The sequence below is a fragment of the Miscanthus floridulus genome, chromosome 11 (assembly GCF_019320115.1).
Source record: "Miscanthus floridulus cultivar M001 chromosome 11, ASM1932011v1, whole genome shotgun sequence".
Lineage (NCBI taxonomy): Eukaryota > Viridiplantae > Streptophyta > Magnoliopsida > Poales > Poaceae > Miscanthus > Miscanthus floridulus.
The window spans coordinates 94,020,797-94,041,156 of NC_089590.1; the positions used below are offsets into that span (position 1 = coordinate 94,020,797).

Here is a 20,360-nt window from a genome sequence, read left to right on the forward strand (position 1 = left end):
AATCAAAATATTTTTATAATTTAGAATAGATGGAGTATCTAGTAGCTCTAGGGATCCAAATAATGCCTAAATAGGAAAAGGAGAACTGACTTTCCATAGTGACAGCTTAGAAGTTGCCCTATTGCACTGAGCAATAGCACACAACTCTGGTAATATCTTAACCTGTACTACCTTCAACCCCCCCCCCCCCCCCCCCCCAAAAAAAAATAATTCCATATGCAATCTCGTTGAGGTGACTAAAGTTTGACCAAGTATATAGATAAAAATATTAATATTTATGACATCAAATAAATATGTTATAAAAATATGTTTCAAGACGAATCTAATGGTACCTATTTAGTACGATAAATAATATTTTTATATAAATTTAGTTAAACTTGATATATATTTTAATATAATAGTCTTCTATATTTTTTTTAAGGATTGAGGGAGTAAGTAGCTACCGCATGCAAGGACGATGGAATAGAGCTTTGCATTTACCGAGGATTTGTTCAAAGCTCTTGTGAGTAAGAGAATCTCCAAGAGTTTTTCTAAAACTTACTCTCCAAATCATCATCTGGAGAGTCTTTTATATAAAAATTGCTTTCTATATCTTTTCACTCTCCAGTAGTTTTTCTATATCTTGTGCATATTCTAGAGAGTCATTCTCGTTTTCTATCTTTTGGTTGGCGAGAAATCTGAAATAGAAAAAAGGTTATATTTAGATAATAATCAATTAAAAAAAGCTATTGGAGGTATTTTTCTATAGAAATCTCTATATTCCTAATAATAATTAGGAAAGATGTAGAAAGTCTACTCAAATTCCTAGCCGGACGTGGCTACAACTCAAACTGTACAAAGCTAGCTTGTGAATCGAACAACAGTGATGTGCTATATATAGCTGATCAGTCTGTTCGGTTGGCTGGTTCGTATCGTTGCTGGTTCGTGAAGAAGTACTGTTGGCTGGTTTGTGTGAGAGAAAAATACTGTTCCAGATGAAAATTTACGATCGTTTACGACAAGTAATAACATGTACGGCACCTCTCGTGATCCTTTCCTTGGAACAAGTACCATCTCGTGATCCTGTGCTATATATAGCTAGTAGTCAACTCACATTTTGGACAAAAATCAAAGAATAGTAACATGTACCCTCTCGTGATCCTTTCCTTGGAACAAGTACCATCTACTAGACGACTACTAGCTCCTAGCTAAACAACCCTGACACAGCAACAGCAGCAGCCTGCTCCTTCCCCAGTCGCCCTCGCGTCTTTCACGTACGGCACCTGGAGGAGGACGCCCTTTACTCCGATGCCACGGCACGCGCGCGTTCATCCCGGCCGTGCCAGCCGAGCGAGTCGCTTTCGCCTTTTTTCCCGCTGCCCACTTGCTCGCTCGTATGCGTCACGGTCACCAGACGAGCTTCTCGACGGCCATGCCGCGCAGCAGCGGCCGCGCGTCGCCGCGCCCGCGCCGGGCGGCCGCCGGGCCGCAGCAGCAACAGCAGGAGGGGGACAAGCGGCGGAGGACGTCGAGGAAGCGGGCCTCGTCGCAGGGGAGCGCGATGGAGCCCGGGGCGGCCGAGAAGCCGTACTCCTCCTCCGCCTGCCGCAGCAGCTCCAGGAACGTCGGGTGGCTGAGGTGTGTTGGCATATTTAGTAAACCTGTGTTTGTAATTTCTTTTGCATTCAATTTTATCGTCGGTTTATTGTTGAGTCTGGCTTGGATATACATCCTCCCAGGCGCGTCTTGTACTGCGCCCACGACTTGTGTCGTGGGCAGTGCCCAGCGTCCGCACGACGCGCTCCGGTGCGTGGGATGGCACGGACTCCACGGATGCCACGACGCCTGATCCTGCGTGTAAGGCGTTCGGCGGAACGCCTCTACCTCCTGCGAGTGAAGCTGGCCCGGCCGCTCTGCCTGGCTGCGCGCGCCACCGACGGCGCGTGGCTGTGGCATGAGCGGTTCGGACACATGAACTTCGACGCCCTGCACAAGATGGAGAAACGCGGGATGGTGCAGGGGCTTCCTCCCATCGATCGAGTTCACCAGCTCTGCACCGAGTGCGTCACCACCAAACTCAAGCGGAGGCCATTCCTGTCGCAGGCCAAGCGGCGGGCAGAGGGGTTGCTGGACCTTGTCCACGGCGACCTGTGCGGCCCCATCACGCCGGCGACTCCCGGCGGTAAGAAATTCTTTCTGCTTCTAGTGGATGACAAGAGCAGGTTCATGTGGGTGGCCCTGCTAGCGGCTAAGAGCGACACGCTGGCCGCCGTCAAGAAGTTCCAGGCTCGGGTTGAAGTGGAGACCGGGCGGCAACTGCGCGTTCTCAGGACGGACAACGGCGGCGAGTTCACCTCCGTCGAGTTCGAGACATACTGCGCTGACCGTGGCGTGGAGCGGCAGCACACGGCGCCGTACACGCCCCAGCAGAACGGGGTCGTCGAGCGGAGGAACCAGAGCGTCGTCAACATGGCGCGTGCTCTGCTGAAAAGCAGGGGCATGCCGTCTGTCTTCTGGGGAGAAGCCGTCGCCACCGCCGTCTGGATCCTGAACCGCGCGCCCACAAAAGCCCTTGACGGCGTGACGCCTTACGAGGCATGGCATGGCAGGCGGCCCGACGTCTCCTACTTTCGCACGTTCGGCTGCACTGCCTTCGTCAAGACGGTGAAGCCCAATCTCAAGAAGCTGGAGAACCACGGCACGCCAGTCGTGTTCATCGGGTACGAGCCCAGCGCCAAGGCGTGGCGCTTCTACGACCCGGTGGCGCGTCGCGCCGTCGTGTCCCGGGATGATGTGTTCGACGAAACGGCGTCCTGGACCTGGGAGAATGATGACGGGGTGCACACCGACTCGGAGCTCGTGGTGGAGTACCACGACTTGCAGATCGACGCCGGGGACCACTACATCGACATCGCCGGGGGTGGGTCTGAGGCGCCCGCTAGCCCGGTCCATGCCAGTCCAGCTCCCGCGCCAAGCCCCGGCGCACCCATGGCGAACACCTCTGCAGCGTTGTCGGCGCCACAGTCGCCTGAACCTGCGGCGGCACCCACCTCACCAGAGTTCGTGTCGCCGCCGCCGAACGCCGAGGAGTACTGGGACGCCGACAACGACGACGTCGAGCCAAGGTACCGCACGCTCGACAACGTTCTCGGGAACGCGACGCCTCCTGGTCTTGCTGCTCGACAGGTTGCCGCAGAGCTCCATCTGCAGATCGAGGGCGAGCCCGCCTCGTTCGCTGAGGCTGAGAAGCTGCAGCCGTGGCGTCGAGCGATGTTGGAGGAGATGGACTCCATCGAGAGCAACAGTACCTGGCGTCTTGTACCTCTACCACCTGGGCACCGACCGATCGGCCTCAAGTGGGTTTACAAGACGAAGAGAAACGCCGCCGGTGACGTCGTGAAGCACAAGGCGAGGCTCGTCGCTAAGGGCTACGTCCAGCAGGCCGGGGTGGACTTCGATGAAGTGTTCACCCCTGTCGCTCGGATCGAGTCCGTCCGTTTGCTGCTCGCGCTCGCCGCCCAGGAGGGGTGGCCGGTGCACCATATGGACGTAAAGTCCGCCTTCTTGAACGGGGAGCTGAACGAGGAGGTCTACGTGCGGCAACCCCCCGGCTTCGTTGTCGCAGGGCAGGAGAACATGGTGCTGCGGCTTGACAAGGCCCTCTATGGCCTTCGACAAGCACCGAGGGCATGGAACGCCAAGTTGGACCGCACTCTGGGCGAGCTGGGCTTCAGCCACAGCGAGTCGGAGCATGCGGTCTACGCCAGAGGAAGAGGAGCTTCCCGGTTGTTGGTGGGGGTCTATGTCGACGACCTCGTCGTCACCGGGAACGATGCCGCCGAGATCAACCACTTCAAGGAGCAGATGAAATCCAGGTTCAAAATGAGCGACCTCGGTCTCCTGTGTTTTTATCTGGGGATTGAAGTGCAGCAGGGAGACGACGGCCTCAAGCTCGCTCAGACGGCGTACGCTCGGAAGATCCTAGACCGAGCGGGGATGGGGACCTGCAATCCCTGTCACACCCCGATGGAGCCTCGGCTGAAGCTGTCCAAGACAAGCAACGCCGAGGCGGTGGACGTCACCGAGTACCGGGGCCTGGTCGGCTGCCTCCGATACCTGGTGCATACCCGGCCTGACATCGCCTTCTCCGTCGGGTATGTCAGTCGCTTTATGGAGCGGCCAACGATGGAGCATCTCAACGCCGTCAAGCGGATCCTGCGCTACGTCGCCGGAACCGTCGACTACGGGTGCTGCTACAAGCGTGGAGCGCGGGAGCTGGGTACAGTGATGCCGATATGGGCGGCGACATTGATACAAGGAAGAGCACCACTGGCGTGCTGTTCTTCCTCGGCTCCTGCGCAGTGACATGGCAGTCACAGAAACAAAAGGTGGTCGCCCTCTCGTCCTGCGAAGCTGAGTACATTGCAGGTACGACGGCCGCCTGCCAGGGGATCTGGCTGGCACAGCTGCTTGCAGAGCTCGACGGCGAGCGGCGTGCCCCGTTCCTCCTGAAGATGGACAGTCAATCTGCAATCGCCCTCAGTAAGAATCCCGTCTTTCATGATCGAAGCAAACACATTGATGTGCGTTATCATTTCATCCGAGATTGTGTTGGAGATGGGAGGATGAGGATTGAGCATGTTCGGACAGAGGAACAGCTCGCTGACATCCTGACAAAGCCGCTGGCGCGTGATCGTTTCTGCGAACTCCGTGTTCAGCTTGGTGTCGTCAAGGTTGGCCAAGAACAACAGGTTTAGGGGGTGAAGTGTTGGCATATTTAGTAAACCTGTGTTTGTAATTTCTTTTGCATTCAACTTTGTCGTCGGTTTATTGTTGAGTCTGGCTTGGATATACATCCTCCCAAGCGCGTCTTGTACTGCGCCCACGACTTGTGTCGTGGGCAGTGCCCAGCGTCCGCACGACGCGCTCCAGTGCGTGGGATGGCACGGACTCCACGGAGCTCAGAGGTGTGGCGCGCATGGCGGGCATGGTGGCCGGGGATAGCCTGTCCACCACTCTCTTTTTGTTTTGCTATTATTAGTAGCTCATTGTGTATAAGTAGGAGCACTTAACAAGAAAAGCCAAGGCAGTTGCTGAGGCACCAAAATCCAACGTGTGAGTTCTCTGTGTTCGCGTTCGCGTGAGTTTGAGAGTTCGCCGGAGTTCTGCTCCGGCGGCCGGCGAGGAGTCCGGCTAACAAGGTGCGCCACCCGCACCGCGAACCGCCTCGGCCCCGATGACGACGGCGCCGCGCCTTGCACGGACATGGCGACGTACCCCGCCGGCACCGCGGCGTCGGAGGAGGAGGACGTGCGGCGCAGGCAGACGAGCGACGGGGTCGTGATCACCACCTTGCACATGTTTGGAACTACTCGAGCGGGCGGTGCCTTGCTTCCTTGCTGTGTGGAGGCTTGCTTTGCTTTCAGTTGCAGTCGAGGCTGTGGATGTGGAATTGGGAGCGACGGGGTGCGATATATATATAGGAGGACTAGTAGATTGGCGCGCGCATCCGCGCGCCTGTGTGGCTGTAAATGGAGATTTTGTGTAACAATGGGCGCATTAGAAATCTGAGTGAACTGAAGTATAAAGTTGAAAGCAGTTCAATGTTCAATACATGTATGAAACGGAACTGTTCCATTGATTTAGTATATTATGAATTGAAGACTTAGAAAAAAGTCATCTACCCCTGAATCATTTATCCTTTACTCATCCTTGACACAACAAAGCAGTACAATGAAGTAAAGCTAGCTAATCTACGTAGAAGAGTCTATACAATAGTAGACAATATCCTGGTCATACACAAGGGCCTCAGAATATGTTCAACCAGCTACACAAGCATATATCTCGCTTACACTTATGGTTATGGAGATCATGGTGGTCTCCTCTTCAGCCTTTTTGGGATCAGTTCATGGTAATCTTCTTTAAGACTCCCTTGGCTAAGTGCACAAAAGGATAGAAGAAGCTGAGGAGCCAAATTATACATAGGTAAAATTGAACGCAGATGTTGATCAATGGCAGGCCATTTGTTTGGGGGCTTCAATGTGTGGCCTCTTAATGAGCAGCCTGTGTCCTGCAACAATAAATAATGGATGACTACAACGTCCATAATCTGTGTAGTGTTGACGTTGTTTAAGATCGATATGACGAACCGGACAAATTGACATCAATCTGAAAATGAAGAGCAAGCAAATCTGAGATGTTAACGCCGTTGAAGTGCGCCCTTAATGTGTTAGCTGTCTATGTATATTGTATGTATACCCTACAAAAGTAAATAGAAATGGCAGTAGATACCTATGTCATGAATAGAACCTAGAATTGTATATGAAACAACACTGCTAAAAAAAATCAATTTCCCATGTGGGCAATCTGATTTGCCTTTCTATCTGCAAGGATAGCTTGTCAAAAACTTGTCTTCTTAACCGCCTTAGAGTCTTAAGCAACAGGTCAGAGTTCCTATGAATTCCATTCGAATCCAAGAGGTTTTCATTACGGGAATTCTTAGTATGTTCCTCTAATCAGTTACATCATCAGTTAACTGAGCCATATTATCTTATGATACGTGTACTGTATATAACATATCAGGCACGGATCAACCTAACTACTGGTGCATCCAGAATATGGAGAAGGAAAAATAAGGCAAAGATGAGGTCAGTAAAGCAGCAAAACAGCACTAAGCAAAGTTTTTTTTTATGGACACTGCATTGAACCTTAGTGGAACTTACTTCGATATAGACAAGGTTCCTCCTTTGTAGCTTCATTACTAATCTTTTCTAACTGTAATTTAGAGGCAGACATGGCAGCACATTCTTTAACCAGTTGGACATTTTAAGTGAGAGTGTTCAGTGTAGTTGAATGGTGCTCATAACCAACTATATTTAAGATTAACTGGAAGCTGCAGGTTCGGCCTAACTATTTTGCAGGAGTCACGCTGTTGCAATTAGACCTCTTTTTGCATAGTAGTGCTGTGAGTTCGTCGCTGTGAGTTCGTCAACACGAGTTCATAAGGAAATAAATGGGAAAATAAATTATTTATTACTTTTTCCCCAACCGTGACCAACAACAGCATCACTGAAACTATAAAGATTCTGTATTGTTTCCAACAGTCACCAACAACAGTTTTCTAGCAGCAGTTCCATTTATGACTATTATCTAAACCGAACTATAAACTGTTGAGTCCACTATCATCATCATTAGTTGAATTTTAAACTAATAACTTCTATCAATATCTGTAATTACTACAGGCAAAGCTATATATGCAGGATGATCTGCTTGATTTCCTATTAGCACCAAGCCCATGATTGATGGCTGAAACTTAACAGAGTTTATCAAACTTGGTGGCCCTTTCAGTCCACTTAGCTAACTAAGGTTCCTGAGGTAGTTATCTATCTACATGCACACATATTCTATACAACATGTTGTAGGAGTGTCAAATATTCGTAAACAAACTAATCCATGAGTTCTAGGATCTATCAAAGTCAAAGGCAATGGATTCTGATGTCCCAATTATTTAATAACCAAACAACTCAACTGAAATACATGGAGTACGTAAATTTAGAGCAACAACTAATGTTGCTGATGAATCGATCATCAGCTGACTTCCCCTTATCTAGCATATTTTCTTAGAAACTATGCCCACAAAACATGTGCAGCTCGGCTGTAGTTTGCAAACATCATGTGAAGCAAAACGAAACACAGAGATAAGTTAGAAAATAAGTTCAGCTAGGGAACTCATACTCATTTATGCTGTACATCATTTTGGGATAGGGACCAAAAATAGGAAGTCGAAATCATGACGTATGGAAGCAAACGAAAGACCTCCTATTTGGAGAACCAAAGACACATGTACTGAAGTAAATTAAAAACAATAAAGAAAATTAACCTTTAGGCAGCAGGGTAGCAGCTGACATCTGTGATCAGCTAAACAAACCTTGAGCGGTATAGAGGAGGAAGCTAGAAAATAAAATCAGGAGCTCATTAGACCTGTATTTATGAAAACTCTAAACATTTCAACTATAGTACTGAATTCGAAGCATATGTGCTGTAGTAGCCGACGTTTTTTTTGAAATGTTGTCGCTCGCAACAGAACATTGATTCAATTATCATGTAATAAAAACGCTATGCATGGCAACTGAAAAACCAAGTAGATGTTGGTTCTGTCCTGCATGGAATGGCTAGCATGTGTGATGTAATAAACTGGAATGATTGTAAGGTAATATAATGCATGATAAAAGAAAAAGGCTTTACAGCTGTTTGACTTTATAGGACAAATAGAACAACGATGCATAGTGGGTCCCTTAATGGCAGCATGGTTCATTCTAGATGGTCAAAATCCTATAGCTCACATTGACGCAAATTTGCAGGAAAGCAGTGAGCTATAAATAAACAATAGTGGTATTGTTGTACAACTATTTATACAGCGTATATGTTGAGATAAGTCATAAGTGGGCCGGCAGCGGCAAGGAGCATGTACTGCACGATAGTTAAATAAGCATATTTGGACCAGCTCAAACTTGATACCATCTTCAATTAGAGGAACTGGAAACTGCGAAATCCAATAAGATATCCAAAACAATTTGGAATTTGATTCTGAATATCTTCATGCCATCTGAACACATATTACACCTTATTTGAACACAGAAAACAAAGGAAAGAACATATATATGAGTACATAAGTAGGCAGCATTTCGATCTATTATTATGAAATAATCTAAACTAACATCTAAGGAAGGCAGAGGAAGAGGATAACATACCAAAACGATGAACTGAACCCTAGGTGTCCTCCCGAGGATTGAATAGGTGTTCCCCCTGGATGATTAAGGGAGCCCAACCTACAAAATAGAGCCATATTAGAATTGGCGTTGAAAAATATGATGACACAACAAATCTCTTTTGATTTCATTTTGTGCATTTTTTGAGGTAAAGCTGGGCAGAGCTAAATGTACCTGTTATCCTAAACTTAGTTGATATATATTCCTCTTAAATCTAAAAAAAATAAAACACGAGGAAAAGCGTCGAATCTAATAAATATAGGATTCGAATCCTAACAGAAAGCATGATACGTTTCTCGATCCAAGTTTGATTGATATATTAGTGTCAAATCTCTTATTGGACGAGGCATTAAAAAACTTATGACAGAGTATGTTTCTGGAAGAACCATTGAAAAATTCAAACTGGCAGAGCACTTGTCCATGAAAAGGACCATGGCACTATATGTACGGTTAATCAAAAGAAATGAGCATATACGGTAAGAATTTAACATCAAAGAAACCGGATAACTTAGAATGGGCTACAAATATCATCAACCCGAGACCCTGATAAGGAAAAGAACCTGCATATCAGCAGGCATAAATAGGATGAGACCACTATATTTAGTCAGCTGCTGATGCACCTGATAGGAACTCGGACTCTTCCCTGCTTAGGGCGTAGGTTATTGGAGTGGGAGATGGGAGGTCGTGGCCTGAACAGGGAAGAACGGCGTCGGGGCGCCGTGATCTCGCGTGAGAAGAATAAAAGCTACGGCTAGGGCAAACTCCCGGCTCCCTGAGGGAAGCCGGAAACAGTTATATTGTTTCTGCCTAATTCCACAATAATTGTCTTACAAATATTTATAGTCTCTTGCTAATAATAATTTATAAATAACTCCTTCCTAATATTATAAATAATATAACTATGGCCCTTGGGCCCTCTAATGCCGGCGTCTTCTTAGCCACGATTGGGCCTCCTGCGCTGATAATGGATGCCGGTCATAACATCACCATTTAATGGTACAAAACTAATGGAAATGCATACCACTTTTTATCTGTATGAGCACCTTTAGTTACTCAATAGAAAGCAGAAGCGGAACCATAATGCAATTATTCCATAGAAGCACACACATGTTTCATTTCAGGATTTTCAATTTTATACTGAGAAAATCTCCACCACCACCTTGCTCTAGAAAAGTTAGATCCTGAATTCTCTTTAGGCCCAAGGTATTGAAGGCATAGAATAACGAATGAAGGATATGAAGTAATTCTTTTTTTTTTATCTAGAATGAGTTTTTTAGTAACCTGCACAGTATACTATGTTGCCTCGTTACATACCTGTGCCTGAAGAATCTGCTTGCAAACCTAGCCATAACAATAAAAAAGTCGACTCTGAAGTCCTGTTTTTTTATGAACATTCGAAATACACTGAAGGAAACTGGAGAGGGGAAAAGTACCTAGGCGGTATCACAAAGGAGACCTAGGTTTAGAAGGGGTGCATTCATGGGACTGCCTGATTCATAGCTGCAATAGCGCTACTTATATTGGCGTTTCCGTTGTATGGAATGACCAATCTTTAGAGGAACAGCAAACACGGCGCTACATAATAACCTCTTATATAAGTATATATCCCCTGAAAGAGTAGCAAACCAATCCTTTGGTAGCTGAGTTTGAAACATTTGGTACTAAAGCGATCCATTGCTAGCTGATAAAAAATCCTCATTATATATGAATCCAAAAAAGAATTCGCATGTAGGGAAAATATACCAGATCTATGCACACCAATGCAACAAGAATTGGCTTCGTCCATGTTCTGAACTTTGATCCGTAGTAGGATCTGTACGATGAAGAGACAGCATACATCGGTTAGGCAACAACAATTCTCCAATTGGCCAAAACTAAAGGGAGTAATGGGCCAAAGAAAGGACAATTTAAAACTTTGATATAGGTAGGCACCAACAATTCTATACCTAATCCATATGCAAGAGATTTATTCACGCTGATATGCATGAAGAACAATGTGCTGTTCTGTCCATCTCAAAATGCATAGCGGAAGGAAGAACTTACGAAGCCGAGGAGGAGGCAGATAGGTCACCTGTTGATGGACATATTCGATGTTGTTAACTACATTTTGAAGAGGAACTACCGAATAATCACATTAGGATAATGGAAAACAACAACAGTGGGGTCTCATTAACCTACTCTTGATTGACTGCGGGTGTACAAATATTTCAATGGTGTTCATGGGAGGCTGTTAGAGTGAGGAATAATGCTCACACTAAGGATGAAAGTACCAAAGAAAAGGGAAAGTGGATTGGAAAGCACATGCCTTGCGGCAAAGAACTCTTATTAGTATCGCGTCACCATGTTACAGGAAGACACATTGAGAGAGGACCAGCTGTTCCTTGCGTTCCTGAACTCATTAACCTGAAAGAATTATTTACTATGAAATACACAAGAACAGTTAGGTCATATAAAAAACAGCAGCTGAAAATAGGATCATTTCTGGAAATGGGAAAGAAGAGATGAGTGTGGATTTAAGGGGAAAAAAAGGCGCAGTGAAAGCTGTAGACTTTGGATCTACAACAGCAACATAAAAGAAGCAAAGAAGAGAACAAGGGCTTGAACTGCATCTTTGTAGCAGAAAATCAGGGACCAAAGATGAGTCCTATTTAATCCGCAGACCGTGGTAACAGCAACACAACATCCTAAAACATAGAATATTTCTATCCCATCCCACAAAACCATAAATGTATGACACGGTTGCATGAACTCATCTATCAGCTAGCGAGACCAAACCCAACAACAGTAGGCTGTTTACAAATTGGGAAAAGAAACCAAAGAGATCGTAAAAGAGCAAGCCCATCATGGTAAATACGAGGAAGAGATGCCTTTTCTATGTGACCAAGAAGCAAAGGTTACATAGGAAAGGAAGTTTCCATTTCCTAGATCATGAAAGATGCTAACCATACATATTGTAAAATGATGAAATAATTTAATAATCAAGCAGAGTGGGGTGCTTACAGGGATTATTAGTCTGAGAGATAATTGTTTAATGTTTTTGTATACAGTTCTCTATTCTTTGTCGGAGTTTCTGTCGTGGATGGCTGTTGAGGTCCTGCAAGGAAGCATATATAGGTGGATTCAGTTTATACAAGAGGGAAAAGAAAAGAAAACTGGACTGCTATGATCACATAGTGCATATATAAGATCAATCTGAACATTGCGAAGCAAGGTTACAGTGAAGCCCAATGACAAAATCAAATAGAAAGATTGACTTTGAAACATGTAGCGCGTTACTAAATCTGTAAGCACAACATCTGAACTGGTCAATCTGGAGCCAAGCTAACCGTGAGGCTGCAACCTGCCTGGCTTACGAAAGCAAACCTTATTTAGAAATAGCTCTATCAAATTAGGAGCAAATTGCCTCTCAAATTGGGGAAAAGAATTGGAAGCAGATTCGCTTTGTATTTGCACCGGGAATATAGACAAAATCTCACCAAAAATTGATAACTGCAGCAACAATTTGGAGCCCCCGCCAACAATTTGGAGCCCCCGCCATACCTGGCCGCAGCGCAGGCGAGCAGTGGCGCCAGTGCACCACCGACGCCGGGTCATGGTCAATCCGAGGACGGCCAGCGATGGAGACGCGAAACCCTAGGCCGGCGTCATCACCGCGCTGGGGCGCGGCCAGGCCAAGTAGAGAGAGGGAGGAAGGAGGCGGAGGAGGAGGGGCTGCCGGCGCGCCACCCACGTGGGGGAAACGGGGCGATGCGGTACCGACGGTAGAACGTACCAGAGGTGTTCTAGGGGAAGGTGAAACACGCAGGGGAGCGCTGGTCAGGCCCCGAAGCAGCGGACGACGCCGAAAAGCAGGATCCGCGCGAAGACGACGGGAACCGAGCAGGACGGCGATGCCGCCGAGGCTAGGGTTTGTACGGCCGGGCGGCGGACGGGGAGCTGACCACAGGGGAGGCGGTCCACCCCCGCACCCCACGCACCAGATCGAGGCTCACTGAGCCAGATCCGGCAGGCGAAGGACGGCAGCGGGCAGACACAGGCGGAGGTGGACGGCGTGTCCCCGAGCGGTAATGCGGTGGCGGCGAACAAACCCGAAACAAGGAAAGCGCAAGAAGAGAAAGAGAGGGAGCAAAGCAGAGGGAGCACCCGAGGTACAGGAGGAAGGGGAGGAGCCGGCGGCGCTGGTGGGAACGGCGGGAATGGCGGGAAGCGAGGCGGAGACGACGACGGTGCGAGAGGAGAAAACGGACAGGACAGAGAGATAAGACCAAGCTAGTTTTTTCCCCCCTTTTTACCGTGGAGGTCTGCTGCACGGCGAGAATCAGAAGCGCAGGACGTAGAGGATTCTAACGGAAGCGGCTATAAGCACTGTCGGCCATACGATGACAGATCGGACGGCGGTGGCAATTTCGGGCGACGTGGAAGGCGGTCCTGCCGGAGGAGCTAGCCATCTTTTTGGCTTTTAAATTAGTCGCGGCGTGGAATGCGTGGGTTTTTTTGGCGTGCCCGTGCGTGCGTGCACCCACTGCAGTCCGCAAGCAAACGTGGCGCATCTCCAGCTGAACCCCCTGGATGTGGAGTTGCCCTTCTTCCCAAACTGGCGATCGCATGAACGAAACGCCGCACCCGCACCCGCACCCGCACCCCACCCAACTGGCGATTCGCCACTTCGCTGCACGCCTGCACCGAAGGCCGCCAAAAGCACTCCCAAATCCACCAGGGCAGGGGCGGCAGCGTGCGTTTGGTACGCACGCCAGTCGCCTGATCGATTGATATCTCCGTGACAAACCTGCAACGCATGGCAGGTCTCCAGGCACGCTGCACGAGTTTCGTTTACATTACACGCCGTGCGTGGTTCGGCGTATACACGTATCCATCCATCGGTCTCGTCGTGTAAAACCCTACATTTTACATCAAGTTCTCGTTCTCGCACGTACAAGTACAGTTGCCTCAGAGAACACACGGTGTACAGGCGGTACAGTTCATGCTGCGTGGAGGCTCAGGCTTTGCTTTGCTTTCAGTTGCAGTCGAGGCTGTGGAGGAAGTAGTCTCCGGTAGTTGATCTCTGCGTCCTGATCGGGGGCGCCCAACCTTAACTGGTTGGTGGACCCCTGTCGCACAGCACATACAAATAGAGAAGGTGGGGATCGGGGCTCGTTCCACGAGGTTCACCGTGAGCCGCCACACCCACCTACAGTAACCCTAAACCGATCTAAAGACCGTGCTGCCAGCGACGGGATGTGCCCCAACCACCGCCGTCTCACCTCCACAGCGCCACTGGTGATCGTCTCCACCGCGCTGCACGCCTTCAACACCGCGGCACCGGCGTCTACGCTTGCCGATGCGCTGCAACAGAGAAAGGCGAGGAGTCTACCCGGATCTACGGGTTACACAGAGAGGTACACACATCATCGATCCCAACAATGGTACCAGAGCCAGGTTGCCTCTGTGTGACCCTAACCCTAACCGGGTAAAAGCAAAGAAAAGAGTGACCGGGGTGGCGGACATCACTGTCTACCGATCATCACCGCCACCGTGCGTGGGGGGAAAGATGTCGCACCGTTCACCGGCGCACGGCAAGAGAAAAGAAAAGAACAGATCCATTCGGATCAGAGAAGAGATAGGGCCCTCGGCCCACGAAGCCGAACCCTAACCCAAGAACAGAATAGATCTAATTCGGATTTGGCCGAACCATAAGACCTAACCCTAACTCGCATGGAGAAAGGGAAAAAGGAGAAAGCCATTCGGATGAACTCCAAAGGGAACAACCGAATCGGTCGAATCAAAAGAAAGAAAAGGAACCCCAGACCCAAACCCTAATTCCCCACATCAGTTCGGATAAGAGAAAATCAGATCCAAATCAGAGTAGGGGAAAGGGGAAGAAAGGGAAGGGAACCGATTCGGATGGTAGATCCAAAGACAAATCAGAGAAGGGGAAAAGGGGAGGGTCGGATTCCGAACCCTAGATCTAAATCCTTGTTCGGATAAGAGAAAAGCAGACCCAAATCCAAAGAGGGGAAAGGGGATAATCTTGGTGAACTCGAATCAAACAAAAAAAAGAAAAGAAAACATGAATAGGGTTCAACCGAACCCTAACCCTAGATCCCCTTTTCGGGTGAACGAGTGAAAAGAAAAGAAAGAAGATAGAAATCGAAACCGAAGGGAGAAGAAAGTCTACCTCGCCACGCGTCGGATGTCCCTTCGCCGGCGCGGGAGAAGAAGAGCTGAGCCGTCCCTTTGCTGGTACGGAAGAAGAAGAGCTCGGCCAAGGGGGCGCCGCGGCCAGGCCACTCGACGGCGGCATGCTCACCCGTTGGGGAGCACGCGCGCCGGCGAGGGGGCCGGCGACGGCGCCATGGCTCTGCCCCTACACCGTTTTTGCCCGCTCGGTCGCCGCTCGGTGCTCACAGCGCTGAGAAGAGAGCGTAGAGAGAGAAGCGGAGGAAGTGAAATGACTCTAGGGTTTTGGGGACCGCGGCCGGAGTCGGTTTTTATTCGGCCGAGATGAACGGATGGCCGTCGGATGAAATCTGATGGCGATGGAAGCACGGGCCGGCTTTCAGCCCAGGCGGGTGCGCGCGCCAGGACGAATTCCCGGCCCAGGCCCAGGTTAAGGCCTGGGCGCGGGGGAGAGCGCGGAAAGCGCCCACGCGGGCGTGGGCCGTGGGCCGCCTTGCCGTTTTGGGCCGAAAGAACAGTACAGAAAAGAATGAGTTTTTCCTTTTTTTCTATTTCCAGCAAATATTTATTTCTGGAAAATGAATAAATGGTTCAAAAGAAAAATAGAAAATGTAATTTTTCCCTGTGGGTAAAATTCAAGAAAAAGAAAAATTTTCCACTAAATGTTTATTTCCTGGAAATTGATTAATGGATTAAAGAAAATAGAAAAAGCAATTTTCCCTGTGGGTAAAATTCAAGAAATTGAGTGAAAGTTTTTCCGCTGCTAAAGAAATTGTTTATTCTCCAGTTAATTTGAACCAATGTGGTATTTAATTGGAGAAAAAGAGATTTTTTTCCGCTGCTAAAGAAAATGTTGATTCTCCAGTTATTTTGAATCAATGTGGTATTTAATTGGAGAAAAAGAGTTTAGATATGATTATGATGTTGTTGTTTTCTGACCAACGTTGTTAATAACAATATCATAATGTTAATGATTTATGCATTAATTCTACTTCTGTCCAACGGTGATGTAGAATTAGTGTATAAGAACAGATGTTAATTTTAATGATTTATGCATTAATTCTACTTCTGCCCAACTGTGATGTAGAATTAGTGTGTAAGAACAATTGTGAAAATTAAAGATTTATGCATTAATTCTATTTCTGCCCAACGGTGATGTAGGATTAGTGTATAAGAATAATTGTATATTTTGATTTTGACCAACATTGGAATCAAGGCATGCAAATGGTGTTATTTTTATGTTAAGAAAAGTTTTGACCTGGTTTTTATCTTGTCTAAGGTGGACTAGTTAGTCACCTCACCGTGTTCCACTGAGATTATGGCACCGGTGAGGGAGACAAAAGAGAATGATGCCACTTGGGCAACTAAAGAAAGGGATTTTGAATCCCAAAAGATATCCTATGGCTTTTGAGCATAGGAAGTGAGTCACTGCAAACAAGAAATATTTGGCTGTGATAAAGAACATGATTGAACCTGTAATTGTGGGCTCAATCCCAGAATGTGACACGGTCACCGAGTACCTCGATAGAATAAAGAGTCAGTTTACTGGCTCTTCAAAGACATGCCACTTAGCTGATAAAGCAGCTGGTCACAGAGTGTTAATCTGGAAAAGGTGGCATAAGAGAGCTCACGATGCGTTGTCGAAATTATGGCACTGTCGTTTAGGCCATATTTTGAGGGGGAGAATAGAAAGACAAGTTAAGAATGATATTCTTCCTTCATTAGAGCTCTCAGATTAAGTTCAATGCAGGGAATGCATAAAAGAAAAGTATGTAAAGAAGATTAAGAAAGATGACAAACGAAGCGCATGAATTTTATATATTATTCACACAGACATCTATGATCAGCTTTCCTGTAAAGAGTGTGGATGGTTATGATTCATTCATAACATTCACATATAAGTACTCCCATTATGGCTATATTTATCCAATCAAAGAAAGAAAAGATGTACTGGATAAATTCAAGATATTAAAGATTAAGATAGTTAGGTCTAACCGTGGGGGAGTACTGCAGTCGGCATACCCTAAAAGAATGGCATAGTAGCCCAGTATTCTATACCGGGTGAACCTCAGCAGAATAGAGTAGCTAAAAGAATCAATCGTACCCTGATGGATATGGTGGGCAGTATGATAAGTTACTCCACCTTACAGTTGAGCCTGTGGATGGAGGCGTTAAAAACCCCATTCATATTCTCAAAAGTGTACCAAGTAAATCAGTGTCCAAAACACCATATGAGTTATGGACAGAAAGAGTACCCTAGCTAAACCACTTCCGTGAATGTGGGGAGCCCTGCTGAGGCTAAAGTGTTTAACCCAAACATTGGAAGGTTATATCCCAAAATAGTAAGTTGCCATTTGTTTGGCTACACAGAAAAGTTAAAAGGTTTTTGTTTTCTACTGTCTAGAGAGACATACAAAGTTAGTGGAAACGAGACCGTTGTCTTCCTAGAGGATGAATTGATGAGGGGGAGCAACAACAGCCTCAAATAGAAGATGTGCCAAATGTGAAGGCCCCTAGTAGGTCTCAAAGAGTTAGAAAATCAGCTATTTCTGCTGATTATGAAGTGTATAACACTAAGAAATTTTAAATGGAGGATGATCCCACCTCATTTGAAGAAGCCATGAGAAGTGATCATTCATCAAAGTGGCTTGAGGCCATGGAAGATGAAATGAAATCGATGAATATCAATACAGTTTGGGATTTGAAAATAATTCCTAAAGAAGTCAAAACAGTAGGCTATAAATAGGTCTACAAGACTAAACATGACTCTCAAGGGAATATAGAGACATATAAAGTGTGACTTGTGGCAAAAGGCTTTATACAAAGAGAATGGATTGATTACAATGAGACCTTTTCTCCAGTCTCATGTAAAGTTTCCTTCAGAATCATAATAGCATTAGTGGCACATTATGATTAAGAATTACATCATATGGATGTAAAGACGGCATTTCTCAATAGAGACTTAGAGGAAAATGTTTACATGGCACAACCGAAAGGTTTTGTCATGGAAGAAAAAGAACGAAGTGGATACCACCTAAAGAAATCCATTTATGGATTAAAGCAAACTTCAAGACAGTGGTACTTAAAGTTTGATAAGTCAATAAAAATTTTTAGGTTTTAAAGAGAATGTAGAGGACAATTGTGTCTATGCAAAGTTTAAGATTGGGAGGTTTATCTTCCTTATCCTGTATGTAGATAATATCTTACTTACTAGTAGTGATGTCAGTCTACTACAGGAGACAAAGAAGTTTTGTCCTCAAAACTTGATATGAAAGATCTTGAGGAAGCCTCGTTCGTTCTAGGGATCGAGATTCACCGAGATAGAAGAAAAAGTGTATAATGACTATCACAAAAGGCATACATAGAAAAGATCTTAAAGAAATTCAGTATGCATAAATATAGTCCCTCACCTGCTCCTATAGTCAAGGACGATAGATATGGGGATTTTAAATGCCCCAGGAACCAATATGAGCTCAATCGATAAAGTGAAAGTGGTTCCATATGCTTCAGCTGTCAGAAGCTTACAACATGCTCAAGTATGTACGCGCCCTAACTTGGTATTTGTTACCGGGTTTTACTTGGCAGATTTCAGAGCAATTCTGGAATAGAACACTGAAATTAGTAAAGAAAGTTTTGCATTATTTGCAAGGAACGAAAGGCCTCATGATGACATATAGAAGATCTGATTCATTCCACATAGTGGGATATTCAGATTCTGATTATGCGAGAGTGAATATATATCCAGACGTGGATTTTCTATCATCTCGCAAAGGGGAGCTATTTCATGAAAAAGCTCAAAGCAAACTGTCACTACATCGTCCATAATGTACGATGGTTTGTAGCGTGTTATGAGGCAACGGGCAGGTGAACTGACTAAAGAAGTTCATACCCGGTTTGAAGGTGGTTGACGACATCTATAGACCACTTAAAGTTATACTGCGATTATAATCTGGCAGTACAGTATGCTCACAACATAAGTCAAGTGGTGCTGCCAAACACATTGACATAGAGTATTATGTTGTGAAAGATAAAGTCCGGGATCAAGTCATAAGTCTTGAGCATATAAGTACAGAAAAGATGCTCGCGGATCCGCTTACAAAAGGCTTACCACACAACATGTTTAGAGAACATGGTGTTCAGAGAACATGTAGCTAGCATGGGTTTAAGGAAAAGCCTAAAATTCCTGAACAAAAGAAGGCCCAAAGATAAATATCTATTTCAGAATAGAGTAGTGAGTTGTAGCTGTTAAGTCTATCGACAATGGACCGTGACGATGAGACATGCTCTATGAGCTAATCTGTAATGAAATGAACAAAAGTAAATGATATGAAATTGAAAGATGGAATAAGATCAAGGGGGAGAATGTTAGTTGATCTCCACCAATAGGCCCAACGGCCTATTGGGCCCTTGCCTCTGCGCCCTGATCGGGGGCGCCCAACCCTAACTGGTTGGTGGGCCCCTGTCGCACAGCACATACAAATAGAGAAGGTGGGGATCAGGGCTCGTTCCACGAGGTTCACCGTGAGCCGCCACACCCACCTACAGTAACCCTAAATCGATCTAAAGACCGTGCTGCCAGCGACAGGATGTGCCCCAACCACCGCCGTCGCACCTCCACAGCGCCACTGGTGATCGTCTCCACCGCGTTGCACGCCTTCAACACCGCGGCACCAGCGTCTACGCTTGCCGATGCGCTGCAACAGAGAAAGGCGAGGAGTCTACCCGGATCTACGGGTTACACAAAGAGGTACACATCATCGATCCTAACAGTCTCGGCGCGGAATGCGTGCGTTTTTTTGACTGGAGAGGAATGCGTGCGTTTTTTTGGCGTGCCCGTGCGTGCACCGGACGTCCACACCTGAACAGTGGGCAGGGACGACACTGCAGGATTTGTAACCTAATATAAGGCAATGGCACTAATTCGCGAACCCTCAGCCGATTGGAATGCGGCGAACAATATTTCGACACGTCCCAGAGTTTTCTTTTTTCGAAAAAAATAAATTTTCACATCTTTGTCTATTTCCTATTCGGCTGGTATTAAAGCCGGCTAAAGCTGTTTTGTTGTGAGAGAAAAATACTGTAGATTTTAGCTGATAAGCCGACTGATAGTGCTGCATATACGCCATTCATTCTCTTTTGCGTGCTGTGATGTACACGGTGGTTCTCTGACCTAGCGAATCAGCGATCCCACCAGCCCAGCAACTTTTCTTTTTTAGAAAAAAAAAATTTCCATAACTTTTTTTTAATTCACAACTTTCTTTTGTTTTGAAAAGTTACAAAGTTATACTCACAACTTTGACATATAACTTTTATCACCATATTTTCTTATAAAGTTGCAAAGTTATGCACATAAATTTTAAATATAACATTTTGCGAAACATAACTTACCAACATAATCTTTTTTCTAGAAAAAACCATTCCCGTATTTTTCCTTTT

General features: G+C 46.4%; 1 long non-coding RNA gene across 13 annotated transcripts; it reads right to left on the bottom strand.

Moving 5' to 3' along the window:
* Positions 1 to 5,609: 5,609 nt before the first annotated feature.
* On the bottom strand, positions 5,610 to 13,048 carry LOC136492661 (uncharacterized). 13 transcript variants are annotated; one of them, XR_010768149.1, is made up of 11 exons: positions 12,224 to 13,048; positions 11,748 to 11,841; positions 11,053 to 11,150; positions 10,694 to 10,818; positions 10,491 to 10,560; positions 10,181 to 10,356; positions 10,062 to 10,088; positions 8,730 to 8,807; positions 7,859 to 8,601; positions 6,129 to 6,238; positions 5,610 to 6,049 (listed from the first exon to the last, which is right to left on the bottom strand). It is a non-coding gene; the product is annotated as an uncharacterized lncRNA (long non-coding RNA). The 13 variants fall into 13 exon arrangements; XR_010768155.1 differs by having other exon boundaries at positions 7,859 to 7,929; positions 12,224 to 13,046; XR_010768148.1 differs by having other exon boundaries at positions 8,730 to 10,088; positions 12,224 to 13,046.
* Between the last annotated feature and the right edge of the window lie 7,312 nt (positions 13,049 to 20,360).